At 55.6% G+C, this 18998-nt stretch overlaps 1 protein-coding gene across 1 annotated transcript in view; it reads left to right on the top strand.

Annotated features, from left to right (window-relative positions):
* HS6ST1 (heparan sulfate 6-O-sulfotransferase 1) overlaps positions 1–18998 on the top strand; it is a 46545-nt gene that overhangs the window by 1264 nt on the left and 26283 nt on the right. The gene's annotated exons all lie outside the window — the stretch shown is intronic.

Raw genomic sequence — 18998 nt, 5'->3', positions numbered from 1 at the left:
ACAGTTGGGCCAGAACCAGTTGGCAGCTCCCTCCAAAAGAGGAGTGCAAAGGAACAGCTAGGTTAGGGGAGCTGAGTTGGTCAGGGGGACCTGTACAGCCACATACTTTGCTTGGGAGCCCCCCATTTCTGTGGAGGTTAGAGGCACAGGGCTGACCTCTGGGGGACAGCTTTCCTGCTGAGTACACTGTAGCCACAACCCTGGAGGCCAGGCTGGGTTTCCAGTGCTTAAAATTTGACTTCTCTTCCTCCAGCTCATATTGGTGCCCTAGGGGCCTTTTCCCCAAGACGTCTGGGCTGGGGAAGGCCGGGAGTGAGATCTTGTTGCCTGCCTTTTGTTTATCTTCCATATTTGCCTCAGGACTGCACTTACAGACAGGCTGGGGGTAGGATAGCTTCTGTGACCTCTGTAAATCATGTTTGTTGGCATACTTTTGGGTCAGGAGGATGCAGGGTCCCTGGTGTGTTTGGAGGATAAAGGTTGGGTATCTCACGAGTCCAGAGCTGAACGTGGTCCATGGCATTGCTCTCCTGTTCCGTTCTTCAGTCCTTTTCATGTGGTCTTTCCTGGACTGTGAGGAAATGAGGGCCCTAGAGCTGAGGGCACAGGTCATCTTACTTTGCCTTGGCTGCCCCATCCCCTGCTCCTAGCAGCTCGGAACCTGAGAGGTGATGTTCCAGGTCTCTTAAGGCCCCAGTGGTTACAAATCTACCATTCCAAAGCCCTTAAATCCTTGCTTCCTGTACAGCACTTGGTGTGCTTTCCTAGTGTGATCCAGCCACTCTGTACTAGACTGAGCCAGGTCTGGGGTTGACACACCAGGGCTGTAGGCTCTAAGAACTAGGCACTGACCAAGCCACATAGGCCTCCTCCTTTTCTGCAGGAGTGAGGATGGGGGTGGGCACCATCCTGTCTGCTAGAGGGAATTAGCTTGGGCGAACCCCAGAGGGGACAGTGTGCAGAACCTGTTCTGGGGGCTGCCTAGAGGCCTGAATCCAGTTTGTACAACCGGACGCCCTTCCTGCAACCTGTCTCCTGAGGCTGTTTCCCTTCAGGTCACCAGGATGAAGGGCCCCTGACCTCCCTTCTCTGGAGTCTGTCCACCAGAGCAGGAGGCCCAGCCACCCTTCCAGACAAGAGTGGGGGGACCAAGTGGAGCAGATGGGGCCCCCCAGGTGCTGCACGAGGGAGGCCCAGCACCACCCCACTCAGGGTGGGTGTCTGAGCAAGAATAGAAAAAGCCGTGCCTAGTCAGCCGATGCCTCTTGCTGTGGTGGGCTGCCAGCCCCTCTGCCTAGAAGTTGCTGAGCTCAGCAGCATGCTGGCCCAGTGGAGGAGGGAGGCCTCCCTCTGCTGTCCACTCTGGAGTGGGCTGTGGTGTGAGGCAGGTGACAGAGCATCGTCTTCTGTGTGCTCTCCCCCCCTTCATTTCTGTTCCAGGCGCTAGGTAGATTGCTTTTTTAATGAGCTTCCCTGAGAGGCCAGGGTAATCTTGGCTTTGTGCATTTACAAGCCCATCCAACTGAGGTTCACTTGCTGAGTGTTCCCCTTCTCTGGAGCTGGACCAAGGTACTTCGAAGGTCAGCATGCAGTTCTCCCATCTGCCCCCCGACCCCCGGCCCAGCACCTCTCTGGATGAATTCGTCAGTGCCCAGATTCTGTGGGATCTCTGGTTTCGGGAGCTCCAGATTTCACCCTCACCCTCCTTCCAGCAGGCTACGGCTTGCCTTCCCCATGGCCCTGAGGGTGCTGGAGTGACCACATGGCTGGTTAACTGGAGGGGGGGGAGCCTCCAAGAGCTGCCCTGACAGGTCCCTGGGTGTCTGGGCCTAGGGTGAGGACCCTTCCTTTCTCCCTGGGTTCCAGGGCCAAGCATGTTGCAGGGCTTGGATGAATGCCTCCCTGCCATGAGGTGTGCTTCTAGAAACTCTGCCAAGCCTCTTGCAGCTCCTGGTGCTAGTGTCTGCAGTATTTGGGGGCCTAGAAGAGGCAGGCCTTGTGGCTCAGGGAAGTGGGGGTTTCTACGGCTCCAGAACTGCCCCATCACACGGCGTCAGCCTCGGGGGTTCTAAGCTGGGCAGGTGTTGAGGTGACAGACTTCAAGGTGAGGAAACACACCTTCCCGGAATACAGTTTTCAATTTCTAACAGTGGTCAGTGCTTCCTGAGTTAAAAGAGGAAAAGGCATATGAGCCAAGTGTCTGTAGGTCCCTCTTATGTCCTATGTCCACTGAGGGGGCTGCCACACCTGACCTGCTAGCATCAGCCAATGTGCTTGAAAGCCACCCCCCCCCCCCCCCGCCCCACTCCAGGAAGCACTGACCTTGGAGCAGCGCAACAGGCAGGTATTCATCTGCTGCCAGGGGCCACTTTGATTAGAGTCTCAGCACCCCATGCTCCTGTGTCGCTTCAGAGACTCGCAGAAGTGCTCCTAAGAGCCAGAATGTCTCTCCTACCTCTCCCCATGTGCCTGAAGGGGACAGTCAGGGCCTTGCCTGGATTGCCCCAGAAATGTTCCTGAAATTGTGGAGGCTTCATTTGGAGCCCCCTTGGGCATTTGGGTCCCGAGTATGACTTCCAGGCCACCTCCCTGGCTCAGCCAGGCCCTCTGTGCAGCAGTCCCCCACCCCCACCCCAGGAGCCCCTGGTGGGCTCCCTGCAATCTATAATGTTGCCATGTAGAAGCAGCATTGGTAGCCTGTGTCCTCTTAGCCCTGGTCACCCACCCTCCACTCTCCTGAATTCCTGTCTGTGTTCCAGAAATCTGCTGTCAACTCAGCCTTTGCTACCTTGTGCCCCAGCATGCTGTGCTCTCTGCCCACTGCTGCTGGGTCCTCCTCTCCCTTCAGCCTCAGCTCTGCTGTCCCTTTCTCCAGGAAGCCTTCGCTGCCAGCACCCTGCTGCCTTAGATGCCACTGGCCATCCTTCATCTGCTATGCTGGCATGTCCACAGCACATTGGCACTGGCCAGATGACGAGTGGGTACTGCCCACGTGTTGGTACCAACTAGAATGTCCTCTTCCTGGTCCCACACCCTCTGCAGGAGCTGTGCCCTTCCATGAGTCTTTTAGTGAATCAGGTTCAAGTCAGCCTTGAGTACAGTGCCGGTCCCACAGGGCTTCAGGGGCCCTCAGTGGGCCCAGCCAGCTTGGGCAGACTTAAGATTGGGCATTTCTGTGACACTTCTTTCTGTGGCACTCCACACCCAACTTGCGTTCACAGTTACTTTCTTACGTGCGATCAAGGGACAAAACCCACATTTGCCTACAGCAGGACAGATGTTAACCAGAGCCCATGACTTGGACCCATATATAGGGCCTAGCCCCCTAGGGGACCTGGATAGACTGTCATCATGGCCTGAATCACCTGCGGAGGCCTTGCCTGGAGATGAAGGGAATCTGAGATCAAGACGTTCAGAATTAGGGGGTGCCCAGGTGGTTCAGTCAGTCAGGTGTCGACTTTTGACTTACTCTTGATCTCAGCTAATGGTCATGATCTCACAGTTCGTGAGTTCGAGCCCCACATTGGACTCTGCCGACAGCATGGAGCCTGCTTAGGATTCTCTCCCTCCCTCCCTGCCCCTCTCCTGCACGGATGCACCCCTGTGCTCGCCCTCTCTCCATCTTTCTCTCTTTCAAAATAAATTAATAAACATTAAAAAAGAAAAGATGTTCAGAATTAGATTTTCATTCATATTCAAAACAAAACTTTTTAGGCAAATGCATGAGAAGGCAAATTTTTAAATAGCTTACTGATGATTATTTTAAATGGTTCTTCAGTTTGTAGAATTCTCTCTGTAACTCGTATTTTCTTTAAAGCACCTGAGAGTTGCAAGACCAGGGCTTCCTGTCCTTTTAGGTACCTCACTTGTAAAACCTGGGGCTGTGTAGAGTGGGCTGGCCCACTGTACTGTGGCGGGGCCTGCTCTGCTGTGGGGACTGTCGCTCCTGGGTCAGAGAGCCCTGGGGACAGTGGCCCAGCTCCCGCCCCTGGGGCCTGTGAGGCTTCTTGTCTTTTTCTTTCTTTCTCCGTTGGAGGTCTGAGAGGTTTGCTGCTGATCTTGAGGAGTAGCAGGTGATCAGGTCAGGGTGGTTGGGGGGCTTGGTTTTGTCATCCTTAAAGGACCTGGAGTCTTTTTGTTTCACATCTCATGGTTTTGTTGTTGTTGTAATGACTGTGTGATAATTGAGAGAAAAACATAAAAGAGAAAAGTAAACTCACTGTATTCCTCACGCACATCTTTTTTTTTTTACACTGTAATTGAAACCATAATATAAATTTTCTATAAATGTTGTTCTTTGTTATTAAAAATTTACTATGTTAGTAGCTGCAGGTGACACCCCCCCCCCCCCCAAGCCGGGTGTGTTGTTAGTCCTGCTCTGTCGTTAAATGTGCAGATTTCCTGTCTCTGGCTCCTATAAGTAATGCTGTAGTGGGTGTCATTGTGTGCAAATGTTTTGCGTAGCTCTGATTTCCTTTGTAAATTCCTAGGAGTGGAATTTCTGAGTTGAATGATCTGCAGGTTTAAATGCTCTCAGCATAAACATTAGGTTACTTTTCGGAAAGTCTGCCCTTACCATGTTGCCGCATGTGGTATTTGAGTGCCCGCTTGAGCAGCACCTTGGTTGGTATTGGATATCGTTGTGGGTGTGAAAAGAGTTTACTTTTTTAAACCAGCAAAATGTGTCTATCTGTGGTTTTTATCTCAAAGCCCTGCTTGGTGCATGCACTCTTGGGGGTTGGGGAGGGGTCATGTCCAGTCTCCCCAAACACCTGCTCATCTGGCCACAGCTGTTGGCTTCAGCCCCTGCTGGGAGAGCCAGGTGCAGCTCTGACATCTGGGGTCTGAAGGAAAGGCGTGGTGGGCTCTGGGGACCCAAATCCAAGGAAGCCAGAGTCCAGAGAGGGAAGGGTGCAGATAGGCTAGCTCTTGTCCCCCAAGCACTGGGTGGCTTCTTGGAATGGGTCATCTTATGCGGCCCACCACCCCAATAATGCAGGTATCTGATGATTGTCTCAGTTTTCCACATAAGGAAGTCAAGGCCCAAGAAAGTTGGGGAACTTGCAGAGTCCCTCAGCCTGCAGAGCCAGGAGCTGATGCTGAGATGTCTGTTCCGAAGCCTGTGTGTCCCGCTCCACCCCACCCCCAGGCGGGAAGACTGTCTTTGGGTGAGAACAATAGCCAGCAGTTCAGTCAGACCAGCCAGGTTCAGCACATGCGGCTCCCCAGACCCAGAGCAGACACAGGCAATTTCACAGGCAGACCTGTGTCGTTAGTTTACTGGAAAACATCTGGTGGCCTTCACCAGAGTAGCAGCAAGACAAGAATCAGGCCGCATCCTCTTGGCTCCAGCAAGGGAGAGCCGATGCTGGCACTGCTGGCAGCACTCGGGGGGCGGGGGCCAGCGCAGCCCGGCCAGTGGGCCCGCCCCCACCCCCACCCAGTGCCCGTTGCAGGTTGTTCCCAGGTGGTCGTGAGGGCCCGCAGCCAGCAGCCCGCCACCTGGGCCTGCTGGAGAGGTGGTGTGATTCCGGCCAGGATTCAGTTCAGCTGGTCTTTGGAGAGGATGGGAAGCGGGAAGGGCACTCAGGCTCCCTCCCAAGAAGATGGTTTCTGAGTACTTCTCCTCAGCAATTACCGATAACCATGTGGACGCTTCTCATTGGCAGCCCTGCTCTCCTCTTCCTTGAGGTCTGCACGTCGGCCTCACTTGCCAGCACTCACAGCTGAGGAGATGTGTTTGCAGAAAAGTTATCTCTCCAGACTCTCGTTCTTGCCTCTTCCGGAACTCCATTGGCTCCTTCTCTTCCTATTAAGCTTTTGCTCTGTTTGGGTTGCCAGGGGTGAGATGCTGTCCCAGCTACAGAAAGACAGACAGGGGCCCAGGCGTTAGGGTCCAATCTGCCCCTGGATGTAGGCCTCACTTTCTGCCTATGGGACTTGTGGTCTCATTTCTCTGCTCCTCCCTAGGTAAAATGCCCCCTCCCTGGTGTGGCTGTGTTCCAAGTCGCTAGCTGGCAGGGCTTGCTATTCTGGAAGTGTGGCATGCACATACCCATCCACCAGAGAGTTACTGTGCTAATCCCGGGCTGCGGGACCTGGGCAGACGTTAGAGGATGTCTGTGTCAGGCAGGCGGGCGGTGGGGATGGGCTGTCCAGCCACTGATGACCACACACACACACACGCACACATCCTGCCGCGGCCTGGGCCTAGGGCCTGTTTGCTTTGATGAGGGAACAGAAGCCAGCCAGGCGTCCTTTCTGTCCCACAGCTACAGCTGCCTCTGGCCAGACTCCGGCCAGCCAGCAGCCCTTCCCTGCAGTGTTGACTGCTTTCCACCACTCTTGAGGCTCCCTCCCGAGTGGCCGGACTGCTCAGAGGCCTCACCCCCTGTTGGTCCATTCATTCACTCAGCCAGCCATGCTGGGGCTGCAGCCTCAGTTCACCAGGGCCACCTGTGGGGACTGATACACTGAGTTCCACATGGCCACTGCAGGACCTTATGGGCCCTCTCTATGTAGATGGGTCTCTGAGGCCGCAGGGGAGGACGGGCACATGTGGGGACATGCTCTTGGATTCCTTTCATGCAGCACAGGAAGCAGCCAGGGGCCTCTGGAGAGAACTGGAAGAGGAGAGAGGAGTCCCCTGGGGCAGCCTCTTTCACCTTGGGTCTGAGCCAGTGGGTCTCGTGGGCACAGCGAAACATCTCTGTGAGATTGTTTCTGCATCTCAAAAACAGGCGTATGGAGTTTGTTGTTTGGTTCTGTAGAAGAACCAGGGACTTGTCATCCGTGACCTCCTGTGGCCACACGGTTCATCTAGCCCCAGATTGTGTTCGTGTCTTGTTGGAGCTGTGGTCACTCTAACCCCTTAGATTCTGTGATCCCGGGTGGGACACAGGCCTCATGGCCCAGGAGTGGGGCCCAGTTCCTCGTCTATAAAGTGGAGTGTCGGTGGCTTGCCACAGCACAGCATGAGGCTAGCTGTGGTGTCAGGGCCGTGGTGGCGGGGCTCTGGGGAGAGGCAGCCCCCGACAGCCATGCATCCAGCCTTTCTGTGAGGGCCACATGTGAGCAGCACAGCTGCCTCCGCGTGTTTACACGGGCAACGTTAAAAGACCCACGCGGGGGGAGGGGCAGGCGTCGCAGCAAATCAATAATTGTCTGGAAAGATAGTAACTCGAGAGATTAAAACTCTGGGGCTAATTGTTTATAAAGCTGTGGAGTCAAAGGAGGTCAATGGCTAGGCAGGAGCTGGGGACCCAGGTGTCTCTGGAGACTGATGCACCAGGGTGGACACTTGGACATCTGACCTCTTGAGTGACACCAGTCTGGAACCTGCATACACCCAGAACTCTCTGAGCCTCGTTTTCCTTGCCTGCCTGGGCGTGGCAAGAGGCCGTGGACGAGCCAGACCCCAGCAGATAGCCAGCTCCGGAAGCTTCTCACCGCCCACCATGGCACATAAGGATGGAGGCTGTCCACAGGCAGCCCAGCAGCAAAGAAGCCAGCTGGGAGGAAACAGCTCAAAGCAGATGGGAGAGCAGTAACAGCAGGCTGCCAGGGTGGACAGCAGAACAAGGGTGGGGGCTCAGGCTTAGAGCCAGACCAGCTGGGTCAAATCCCAGTTCTGCCACTCACAGGCTGTGTGACCTCTGTGCCTCGGTTCCCCCTTCTGTAAAATGGGCATAGTGACAGTACCTGCCTCAGAGGTGAGTACTTGGAACTGTGCCTGGTGCTGGAGACTTTTTTTATAAGAGGCCACGGTGCATCCCCTCTCTCTGGGGTTAGGGAAGGGGTCCTTCAGGACCAGCTAGGTTTTCGGCTCCTGTCTGGGTCAGCTTGAGGGCCGGCAGGGGGCTTCCTTACAGCATCTGTGGTCTAGGTAGCTAGGGTCCCAATATCTGGGACAGCCACCAAGTATCACTGGCCTTCTGATGTGACAACCTGAGATGTGCTGTGCCTCAGCCATGAGGGTCCCCTGCTCACCCCGGGCTGTGGCATTGGGGACCACCCTGTTCCTTCCCATCAAGGGCTTTGCCGAGCTTGCTCCCTGGATGTCCAGAAAGCCCCCGCCCCCGTTCCACAGCCCGGACACAAGTGGCACTGTAATCATGGCCTGTGGGAACAGTGCAGACTGGCCCTGCTGTCTGCGGCTTGTGTCAGCAGCAGCTTGCCTGACTGTTCCTTTGAGAACCCTCGACACGCAGCCTGGAGCTGCTTGCTCAGTGACAAGGGCAGGAATGAGGGTGGGGGGGACTGTGGCCAAGCACAGAGAGGCCTACCTGCCTCCTGGAGAATCCAAGGGATGTGGTAGTTCTTCCCCCTCACTGGACCCCCATCTGTCCTGCGCCTGGGCTGTGCTGCTGACCCACAGGCATTGACAGGTATGATGTGGCAGGCTCATGTTTTGACTTGGTGGTGGCTGTGATCTGTGTCACCGGCACCCCTGTCCTCACTGCAGGCTGAGAGTTGAACAGGGGTCCCAAGGGAGCCCTGCTGTGGCTCCCGGCTGCCACCCACCCCCGTCACCACCATCTGCATTTCATGCTTTTCAGCACGCTTTCTTATACTTTCACTGCAGATGTGTATCCCTTGAACAGCACGTAGGACTGTTGACGCACTTTCCAGAACCCGCATCAGACTGTACTTGACCTTCTGCAACTTGCTTTCTACTTGATTTCTGAAGAAATCTCATCCTTGTTGTTGAGATTTATCCACGTTGGTCCATGACATGCATATTTAATTCATCGACTGCTGGATTTAACATCGAGTTTGTCTAGACACATCTCTTTTTCTCCCGTGCTTTGTTGCAGACAGGAGTAGCATCTCACAGGCCAGGTGGCAGTGGCCAGGCCTGGCCACCCTTCCTCACATGTCCCTAGGAGTGGGCTGGAGGGCAGGTGGTCCGCCCTCAGCCCTCTTAGAGATGACTGCTGCTGTCCAGACTGGCTCCTCAGACCCCCCAGCACCATGCCTGAGGTTCCCCACCATGGGGCCTGTAAGACACGGTCCTCTTTGCCAGGCCAGCAGCTGTGAGCTGGACCGCTGTGGTCCTAGCACATGTACCCGTGACTGGTGAGACGGGCATTCTGTTACGTGGCAGGTTTCCTCCCTGCCATCTACCTATTTGTGTCCCCAGGCTGTTTTCTGCCCTGAGGGATGCTTTGTCTTCTTAGTGTATCCTAGTTTGAAGCCCTGTGCATGGTGTGTTGGCCAGACCTCTCCTTCTAACTGTCCTTCCACACTGCCTATGGTCCTGGGCATTTGGTTTACTGATGCACAGGTGCGGGCCAGGTGGGCCTCTGTTCTGCAGCCAGTGGCACCAAGTGCACTTGCAGGGGAAGGAGGGAGTGTACCTGTGACCTCTAAACCCCTCTGGGGCCGCTTGTGGTTGGAGCTCAGCCAGAAGCCCAGCAGACTGAGTAGATAGACAGATGGCCGGCTAACCAGCCATCCTTCCTGCAGCAGGAATACCCCCAGGGCCTTCCTTGGAAGCCCTCAGCAGCACCTCGCCAATGGTGGTGGGAGCCCAGCCCAGAAGGCCAAACAAGTAGTCAGTCTTCCTGCCTGGCGTCTCACACCCATTGATCCTGGTTTGTTGGTTCCTGTGAGGTTGGATTGGAAAAAGGATCCTGCAGTCAAAAACGGAGCCTGGAGCCCCCTGCTCTGAAATCATGGGAGCCTCCTTCCCACACGATGGAAATCTAGGCAGGGCTTTCCCGGGGTGAGATCTACCTGTGTCACCCCGCAGCCTGGCCGAGGAGCCAGACATCACTGCCTCCAGCCTGGTGCCTAGTCCCATCTGCTGTAGCCACACACCAGAGCTACCTCTACATGGTTCTCCTCTGTAGGTGAGCTTCCTGCACCACCCCCCCTTGTCATCCCAGGGGCCTTGGAATGTTCCCCACGTGGCCCCAGCCCCTTATGTGCAGCATTTGCTCCTGGACCACGTCCCTAGTTGGCCCGGGAGGAGTGGCCCATAAATCATCGTCCATCTGAGAATTCACTCCTGCCACCGCAGGGCTCTTAGGGCCCCAAGAACAAACATGGTCAGCGGGTGAGCATCTCCCCTCTGAGTTATGAGCCTTAAAGCCTTAAGTGTAAATATTTATGTTTCTGGAGCATCGGTGTCCTTGGGAAAGGAGGAGCAGCAAACTCAAGTTTCACGTTTGCGTTACAGCAGCATGAGGCAGGATGGGGTATCATCTTGGAGCAGTAGGCAGGGGGCATTTTCTCTGGTTCACAGTCCCTGTGGGGAGAACTTGGCACCAGCAGCAGGAGGAAGTCCTCCAGCCAGATCGCAGCTAATGGAGCAGGGCTTGGGAAGGGGAAGTTGTTGTGCCGTGTGCAGCCTGCTTACAGGGCGTACGCTGTGCTGGGGAGAGCGACGAGCAGGTGTCCTAGCCTGGAGGGCACAGCACAGAGTGACTGCGGCAACCTCCACACTCGCTCATGGCCAGGCCACCCTTGTTTATGCCTCGCTGTCAGGGGCTCCACTCGCAGATGAGGAAACTGGGGCTCAGAGAGCCTAAATAACTTGTCACCCAAGATCACACCTGGCAGAAGTGACATTCACACGCAGGTCTGCGGCCACAGGGTTTCCTGTTGACCCCTCCCCACGATCCCCTCCCAGGAGGGAGAGCCAGGCGTCACCTGGGCACAGGATTCAAGCCCAACATGCTGCCTACCTATGGGGAAGCAGAGTGGCTGCTCCGAGGATCGGCTTTCCCAGGAGTCCAAGATGGTATAGTGGGGATTGAGGGCAGGTGGAACAGGGAGGGCACAGCAGACAACTTCCCAGGGGAGTCTGGAGGTTTCTTTTTTTTTTTTTTTTTTTTTTTCAACGTTTTTTATTTATTTTTGGGACAGAGAGAGACAGAGCATGAACGGGGGAGGGGCAGAGAGAGAGGGAGACACAGAATCGGAAACAGGCTCCAGGCTCTGAGCCATCAGCCCAGAGCCTGACACGGGGCTCGAACTCCCGGACCGCAAGATCGTGACCTGGCTGAAGTCGGACGCTTAACCGACTGCGCCACCCAGGCACCCCATGGAGGTTTCTGATGTCACCTGTGAGGAGAGGCCCTGCCCAGGCAGGCACAAAGCAGGGGAGGAGGTGGGCCACTGCTTGAGTGTGTCTCCTGCCCTGCCTGGAGAGCCAAGGCCTCACCTGTCCTGCCTCAAACCCTGGCCACAGCCTCCTTCCTGCCCACCCCACTGAGCCTCCCCAGGGCCCCTCATCCCAAAGAGGAGCACAGACCCCCCCCCCTTCTTTTCCCTAATGGCAGGCGGACAGGCAAGCAGGTCTGGGCCTGGGGCCCCTCATCCCAAAGAGGAGCACAGACCACCCCCCCCCCCCTTCTGTTCCCTCGTGGCAGGCAGACAGGCAAGCAGGTCTGGGCAGTATGTTTTACTGGCACAAGTCCAGACAGAAGACTGCTTGTTGGCCCACCGTCTGAGCCTGTGTAAGTTCAGGGCCTACCAAGTCCACCTTTAACTCCATTCTACCCAAGCAGTCAGGAAGCCCAGTCCTGTGAGTGGAAGTTTGTTCCTTTGCTTTCCTGGAAGCTGGGCTGACAGTGTGCCCAGTAGAAAACACCATTTTTTTTTTTTTTTTTAGTTTATCCATTTTGAGAGAGAGTGCAAGCTAGGGAGGGACAGAGAGAGAGAGAGAATCCCAAGCAGGCTTCTTTCGCACTGTCAGCACAGAGCCCAGTGTGGGGCTTGTGAGATCATGACCTGAACAGAAAATTAAGAGTCGGACACTTAACCGACTGAACCACAAAGGCTCCCCGGAAAACACCATTTTTACCAAGGAAAAGGTGGTCAGGTTTCAGCCAAGTGGATAAAAGGAGGGTGATGGGATTGATGAGGGGCTATTCACAGCAGGAGCAGATCCCCATCCTCAAGCAACTGAGGGGAAAGGGGACCCAATGGGCATCAGGCAGGGCTTCCCTCAGAGGCACAGAATGCCCATCAGGCCAGTAGAATCCCAGAATGTGAGAGCTTAGGAGGCCCTGCTGGGCTGATGCGTCCTTCTGGCTCATTCCACAGCATGGGCCCTCTCGCCTCGTGGAGCCCTTGATTTGTTCATCAGATGCACAGAAGACTCCAGAAGCAGAGACCAGCAGCCAGGGCCCTGGGCTCCCTCACACGCCACCACATCTGGGGGGGGGGGGGGGGGGGGCACTTTCTGTGAGGCCCTGTCTGAGTCCCAGAGCAGTTCTGCATTTGGCAGGGGCTCCCCACAGACCAAAGAACCCCACGTGAGACTTGTTTGGCACAGCAAGGTTGAGCAGGCCCCTGTAATCCCTCTCTCTGCCTGCCCCCCAACCATGCATGCTCTCCCAGCCTGAGCCCTGCTGTCTCTGGCCACTGTGTCCATTTGGCTGCCAGGCCAGAGGCAGCCTGACATGGTCCCAGGGCTGCAGACAAGGTTGACTCTGGTCCTCACAGTGTGCACAAATGCAGTGGCAGATTTGGGGGTAACATTGTACCCCGGCTTAGCAGGCCTTCTGCAGATTAACGCCCCTGTCCATTCAGAACATCATATGAACTGTTACAGGTGATTTCCACAGGAAAGCCTCCCTAGAGGGGTCAGTGGGTTGCCAGAGAGCCTGGGATGATGGCCTACAGCTACACGTGGCCTTCCCCAGCCTGCTTCAGCTCCCATCCCTGCTTGGGCCACTGAGCCAGCTGGCGTAGGGGCCTCACCCTTGCTGAGATCGTAGGAAACCCCAGCCTTGACCAGCATGGACTTTGTGTATAGAGCCTTGTGACTCATTTTAATTTGCTTTGCAAATTTTTACTGAGCCTTCATTCCATGGAGTCTTGAGAGGGGCACCTACATCAGATCGTGGTCCCCTCCTTTCTGTGCCAAGGCTGCCCAGCTGTGTCTGACAGGCAGCCCAGAGGTGGGAGTGCCCAGGAGTCTCGGCAGCTGGCAGGTCCCACGGGTGGTACTGTCGGCTCCCTTGAGTTCATAACAGGGATACTATGAGGACCTTGACCCCTGGGGTGGTGTTTCTCCTGTCCATCTGCCAGGCCAGATGCAAGTCTTCTCCAGGTGATATCAAGTTGGGGGCCCTTCATACACATCTGGCTCTGGCTTTGGTCTGGGTGCACCCTGGACCCCCATTCACTGTGCTGGGGATGTGCCACTGGCCTTCAGGGACCAGTGGGCCTAGGTGCAGGCACTGTCCCAGGTCACTATGAGGTGTCTCAGCTGTCCCATTACAGATGGGAGAGCAGAGGCCTCGAGAGCCCAGATGACTTTCCTTGAAGCCCCATCTGGGCCCTCCCCACACCCCAGGCTGCAGCTACATGGCAGCTGTCATTCTAGAGCCAGTCCTCAGAGGTGGCGGTGGTCAGGGTAGGCCCCAGTTCTGCCCCCTTGCTGAGGGCAGACAGCCATGGGATGCACCCAGCCTCCTGGGCAGGGTCACATGTCACCCACAGCTCACCTGGTCCATCTCACGTGTGGCAAAGAGGAAGCTCAAGGCTATGGAAAAGTTTGTGCTTGGCCTGGAAGCCACGTTTTAAGTCTTTATTTTCAGGGTTTTTCCTGGAACAGCAGTACACATTGTAGTTCGGGATCTGGCCAGGGAGTCCTGGGCCCAGGACCTGGCACCCTCCCCCTGGCTGTGCCTCTCTGAGTCTCTCTGAAGCAGCAGTGCCCGCTGAGCATGCAGGGCGTGGCCGGAAGCCTCCACTCTGTGGCCGTACAGTGTGCAGCAACGGGTCAGGAGGCCTGGCAGCCTTCCGTGTTCCCAGTGCCAACAGGTGTTCCTGAGGGACAGGATTGACTTTGTGGCTCAGGAGGAATGCTAGTTGATTGAGTGGGGCTTGACTTTATCTAGGGAGAAGGCCCAGTAGGTACCATGGAAGGCCTGGCTCTCTGCCCTCCCCTGCCCTCAGGCCAAGCTGGGACCTGAGTGGATCTGGCTGGGGAGGCACAGGCCAGCAGCACTGCTCATCAGCTACCAACCATGTGGGCTGGTGGAGAAACAGGCCCTTCAGGCCATCTGAGCCCCGAGGACATTCAGCCATTGCTTCCATAAGTACCAGGGGATGCCAGGAAGGCCAGGCTCTGGGGGGCAGGCCCACAGGCCTTACGCCTGCACACTTGTGTCCCTGAAGTTGGGACAAGCACTGTCACCTCCATCCTATGCAAAGATTGTATACACACCTTGCAGCCACTGGTCTGGTGGCCACTGTGTCTCCACTGGGCTCCGGGCCCCCTCCCACCCTCATGCCTGCTGCGCACGTCACCCAGGGTAAGAGGTAACTGGCAACTGCTGCTGGGGGGCTCCAGGCCATGGCTTCCCAGGGCTGACCACATGGCGTGGCCCCTTCTCCAGTTTGAAAGCCTTTTTTATGATCTGTGCTGTGTGTCACTGCCAACTACAGGCCGTCTTCCACCTCACAGAGCAGCAGCCTCAGGCTGGGGCTGGATTCATGTGGGCCTTGGGGATACTGGACCCCCTCCCCAGGAGGGAGAGAGGCTGGAGGGCTCCCGGGGCTGACCACGGGCTGCACGAGGTACCCACACTCTGACATAGCCACACTCACATGCACTCCCAGCAGTAGCTGGGAGCGCAGCTCAAGCTGTGGAGCCAGCAGTGACTCAGAAACATCCTGGAACAAGAATTCCTTTTTTTCCTTACAAGCAGTGGGCACTTTGGGACGTTTCCTTCCATTTGAAATTCCTTCCTGCTTAGCCCCCTTCAGAGCTGAGCAATTTTCCACCCCATGGCCAGGCCACCCCTCCATCCCCATCACCTTAGAACAGGCCAGGACATTAAGGAAGTGTGTTTTCAAGGAATATTTGCTGTCATTGCAGGGCGGTGGTAGGGGCAGCCTGGAGCCACCCCAGGTCCCCCACCCAAACAGGTGGGGGGGCCAGGCTTTGCAGGAGGGTCTGTCGGGGGTTAAAGAGCAGACTCCTCAGTCACCAGCCTTCCCAGGAGAAGGGGCCCTGGCTAATGGCAGCAGCAGCCGTCCTTGCTCCTTAGGCAGGCGTGCCAAGCAGGGTACCTTGAGTGCTCTCTGCCATCACTGCTGTCCTCACCACACCTGAGACACAGTGGTCACTCTCCCACAGATGAGGGCCCCAGGACAGGGTAAGGGACTGTGCAGCTTTGGTGGGCTGTAGCTGGTGCTGTAGCGGCTGCCTGGGGCTCATCCCTGGGGTGGCCTCATGGAGTAACCATGGGAGCATCTGGCACCCAGGGGGCCTGGGAGCATGTGTGTGGCTGCCCGACTGAGGGCTTAGGTGACTGTCGATCATGGAGCATCCCCTGTCCACCTGAATCAGCCTGCCACTCGAGGTGACCCACCCCTCCCCCTTTCCTTCCCCCTCCCCCAGGTGTTTTTCAGGCCTGCTTGAAGAGATTAATACAAACAGGCAGCCAGACAGTTGGGCCTGGAGGCCCAGCTGCCTCTCCTTTCCTCGTGGTAGCAAGGGGATAGGGAGTGTCAAGGGACAGGTCTGGGACAGGGGCTGCAGACCTCCAGATACAGGAGCTGCTCAGCTGCTGGGCCAGAAGCCCCAGACACACCCCCCACCACCAGCCTCCAGGTACACATATGTCTGCTGCCCCCGAATAGACTCCATGCCACCAGACCCTTGGTAGGCACACACCGATGACCCCCATACCAACAGCCCACCCCAGGTAGACACACCCATCACCCCCCACACCACTCCCCAGGTAGACCAGAGGTACAGGGTCAGGGGGTAGGCATATCCAGGATGCCACATCTCCTGGGCATGGCCCATGGTGATGAGAGGGCCCTACCGTGAGGTCGGTTTGGGGAGGGTGGAGCCCCCCATCTGCTCCAGTGAGCCCCATCCCTGCCAGGTTCCAGCAGGGCTGTGGGCTGTGCCCTGAGCAGCATTCTCCACCTGATAGACCCCAGCATCAGCCCAAAGACCTGAGGGACTTGGGGGGCTGCTGAGGTTGGCTGGGGACCAAGGTCGCAGCCTTGCCCTCAGCGTGTGCCATGTGTGCCTGTGGTTCTGTGCAGACGTTCAGGGTTGAAGTCTGGGGGCCATGGAGAAATCCCCCATTGTGCAGAAGGAGGGAGCCAGGTCAACAGAGCAAGCATAGATCACCCATACTGGGGCCCCAGCCTGGGCCTCAAAAGAGTAACCTCACATTCGTTCTGTGTGGGAAGGAAGGGGCCAGTAAGACCCCAGCCCCAAAATGGGGTGCAGCCTTCTGCCTATTGGGGGCTGGTGTTCTTGCTGTCATAGACTTCGTTTCTCTGCCTGGCAGATGGACAGCATTTGCAGGGCTGAGAGTGGATGAGGGGCCCTGAGCTTCTTTCCACCACAGCCCCCACCCTGTTGGCTCTGTCCCACTGACAGCTGGAGCCCCTCAAGACAGGCTGGGCCACTATGATTCACGTATGGGTCTTCACCCATTGCTGAACACCTGGCACAGCGTAGGTGTGACCTCCAGAGACAGAGCCCAGCTTAAGCCCCACTGTGCTCCTCACCAGAGTGTGACCTTTCTGTGCTTCAGTTTCTTCCTCTGCCAAATGGAGCTAGGGGTGGACGATGCAGCCTGCGGGGGTGCCTGGAGCCCAGGGGAAGGGTCCTGGATGAGAGGGCTATCCATTGTGTTTACCTTAAGATCACAAGTTTGGGATAAGATTGAATTCACAGTTCTTGTGGCTGGTATTGACTTCTTGCAGTTTGTTGTGACCTGGAGCAGAGGCCTAGTTTCTACTGGTAGTCCTGCAGCTGAGGGCCAGACCAGAGCCTCTTGGAGCCTGTTCACTTGTTCATAGGACGGAGGAGCAGAGCACCACCTCAGGGTTGGGTGGGGTGTTGAGAGCCCCTCAGCAGTGGAGGTAGCATCACCAGTATCACATGTGGTATGAGGTGTGGCACAGGGGCTGAAGAAGAGGCTGTGTGCTCCCTGTGCCCACAGTGGGGAGGGGTGCTTACTGAGCCTGTGCTCTGTCCAGCTGAAGAACAGAAACGGAGTTCTCAGCTCACACTGGAGTCCTGAACCCCGTATGCCTGCATTTCTGGCCCATCCAAGGCCAGTCCTGGTGCTCTGTATCTTTTCTTTGGTCCTGTCATTCCCCAAGAGAGCCGAGGATGGACCCCACACACACACTCACGCTGGGGATAGGCTTAAGTGGGTGGGCTCCCCTTGTTATGCAGTCACTGAGGGCCCCTGGGGGTGGCTGTGTCCTTAGAAGCCTGCCATGGTTTTGCTCCTGAAGACTTGCCTGGCCTGGGGCTGGCTGCAGATATCCCATTATATGGAGATATGGAAAAGGAGAGCCTTTTTTTTTTTTTTATTGTGGTCATAACATAAAGTTTACCATTCTTACCATTTTTTAAAAGTGCAATGGCTTTCCAATTATGGTAAGAGCCTAAATGTCCATCAACTGATAAATGGATAAAGAAATTGTGGTTTATATACACAATGGAATACTACGTGGCAATGAGAAAGAATGAAATCTGGCCTTTTGTAGCAATGTGGTTGGAACTGGAGAGTGTTAATGCTAATTGAAATAAGTCGTACAGAGAAAGACAGGTACCATATGTTTTCACTCTTATGTAGATCCTGAGAAACTTGACAGAAGACCATGGGGGAGGGGAAGGAGAAAAAAAGAGAGGGAGGGAGTCAAACCGTAAAAGACTCTTAAAGACTGAGAACAAACTGAGGGTTGATGGGGGGGTGGGAGGGAGGGGAAAGTGAGTGATGGGCATTGAGGAGGGCACCTGTTGGGATGAGCACTGAGTGTTGTGTGGAAACCAATTTGACAATAAATTTCATATTAAAAAAATAAGATAAACAGTCAATAAGAAAAAAAAAGTGCAGTGGCTTTAAGCACAGTCACATTGCTGTGCAGCCATTCCCCACCCCATGCATCTCCAGATCCTCTCTCTCTTCCCACCTGAAACTCTACCCATGAAACACTGCCCCCCTGTTGTCCCCAGCCCCTGGCAGCCACCATCTACTGTCTGTTTCTGTGAATTTGATGATTCTATATACCTCACGTAAGCGGAGTCTACAGTATTTGTCTTTTTGTGGCTGGCTTCTTTCACTTAGCATAACGTCTTCAAGATTTATCCATGTTAGAGCATGTCACTACTTCATCCCTTTTTAAGGCTGAACCATGTGCAGGTGTATGCATATACCACATTTCACTTACCTGTTCACCGTGGATAGACACTCAGGTTGTTTCCTCTCTTGTCGTGAATAATGCTGCTACGAACATTGGTGCACAGTATCTGTTCAAGCCTCTGCTTCCAGTTCTTTTGGGTGTATACCCAAAAGTGGACTCTCTGGGTTATATGGTAATTTGATGTCTAATTCTTTGAGGATCTACTGACTGTTTTACCTGCCCACCAGGAATGCATCGGGGGTCCATTTTTTCCAGCAGCATTTCTCGTTTTCTGGTTAGTGACTTGTCACGACCTAGGGGAGGACAGTCAGATCTCAGTGCAGGCATGCCGAGGTGGGAGTTCCTACTGCAGAGTCCGGACTTGGGGGTCTCGGGAGGAATCTGACAAAGCCAGCCTCAGACTCTGGACCCAGAGGCTGGGAAGGCAGAGGTGCCGGACAGCACTTAGTAGAGTTTGGGACTGGTGTCAAGCAGAGGGACTGGGCAGGTTCCCACCCATGAGAAGCATGGAGCTTGGGCCCACTGGCTATAGGGCTGAGCTGAGGAGTGGCCCCTGTCACAATTGGCTTATCCCTACAATGGTCTCAATGAGAACCCCCCCACCTGGTCAAGCCCCCCCACTTCCCACCTGAGAAGTCCAACATGACCAGTTGAGCTTCTGCCTGGCTCAGCACGGCCATCCTATGGTCTGAGGCCCACAGTGGGACTCGCTGGGCCTCATCATGGCCACAGACCCCTGCTCATGCAGCAGTAGCCTCTGTGTAACTTCCTGCCTCAGAGGGTTAATCATTAATTCCTCAGCCCCCATAGGCAGTCCTGAAGCAGCCATGTCTGTGCTCAGGTATATA

The sequence above is a fragment of the Prionailurus viverrinus genome, chromosome C1 (assembly GCF_022837055.1).
Source record: "Prionailurus viverrinus isolate Anna chromosome C1, UM_Priviv_1.0, whole genome shotgun sequence".
NCBI lineage: Eukaryota > Metazoa > Chordata > Mammalia > Carnivora > Felidae > Prionailurus > Prionailurus viverrinus.
This window is presented reverse-complemented; position numbering and strand designations above follow the sequence as displayed.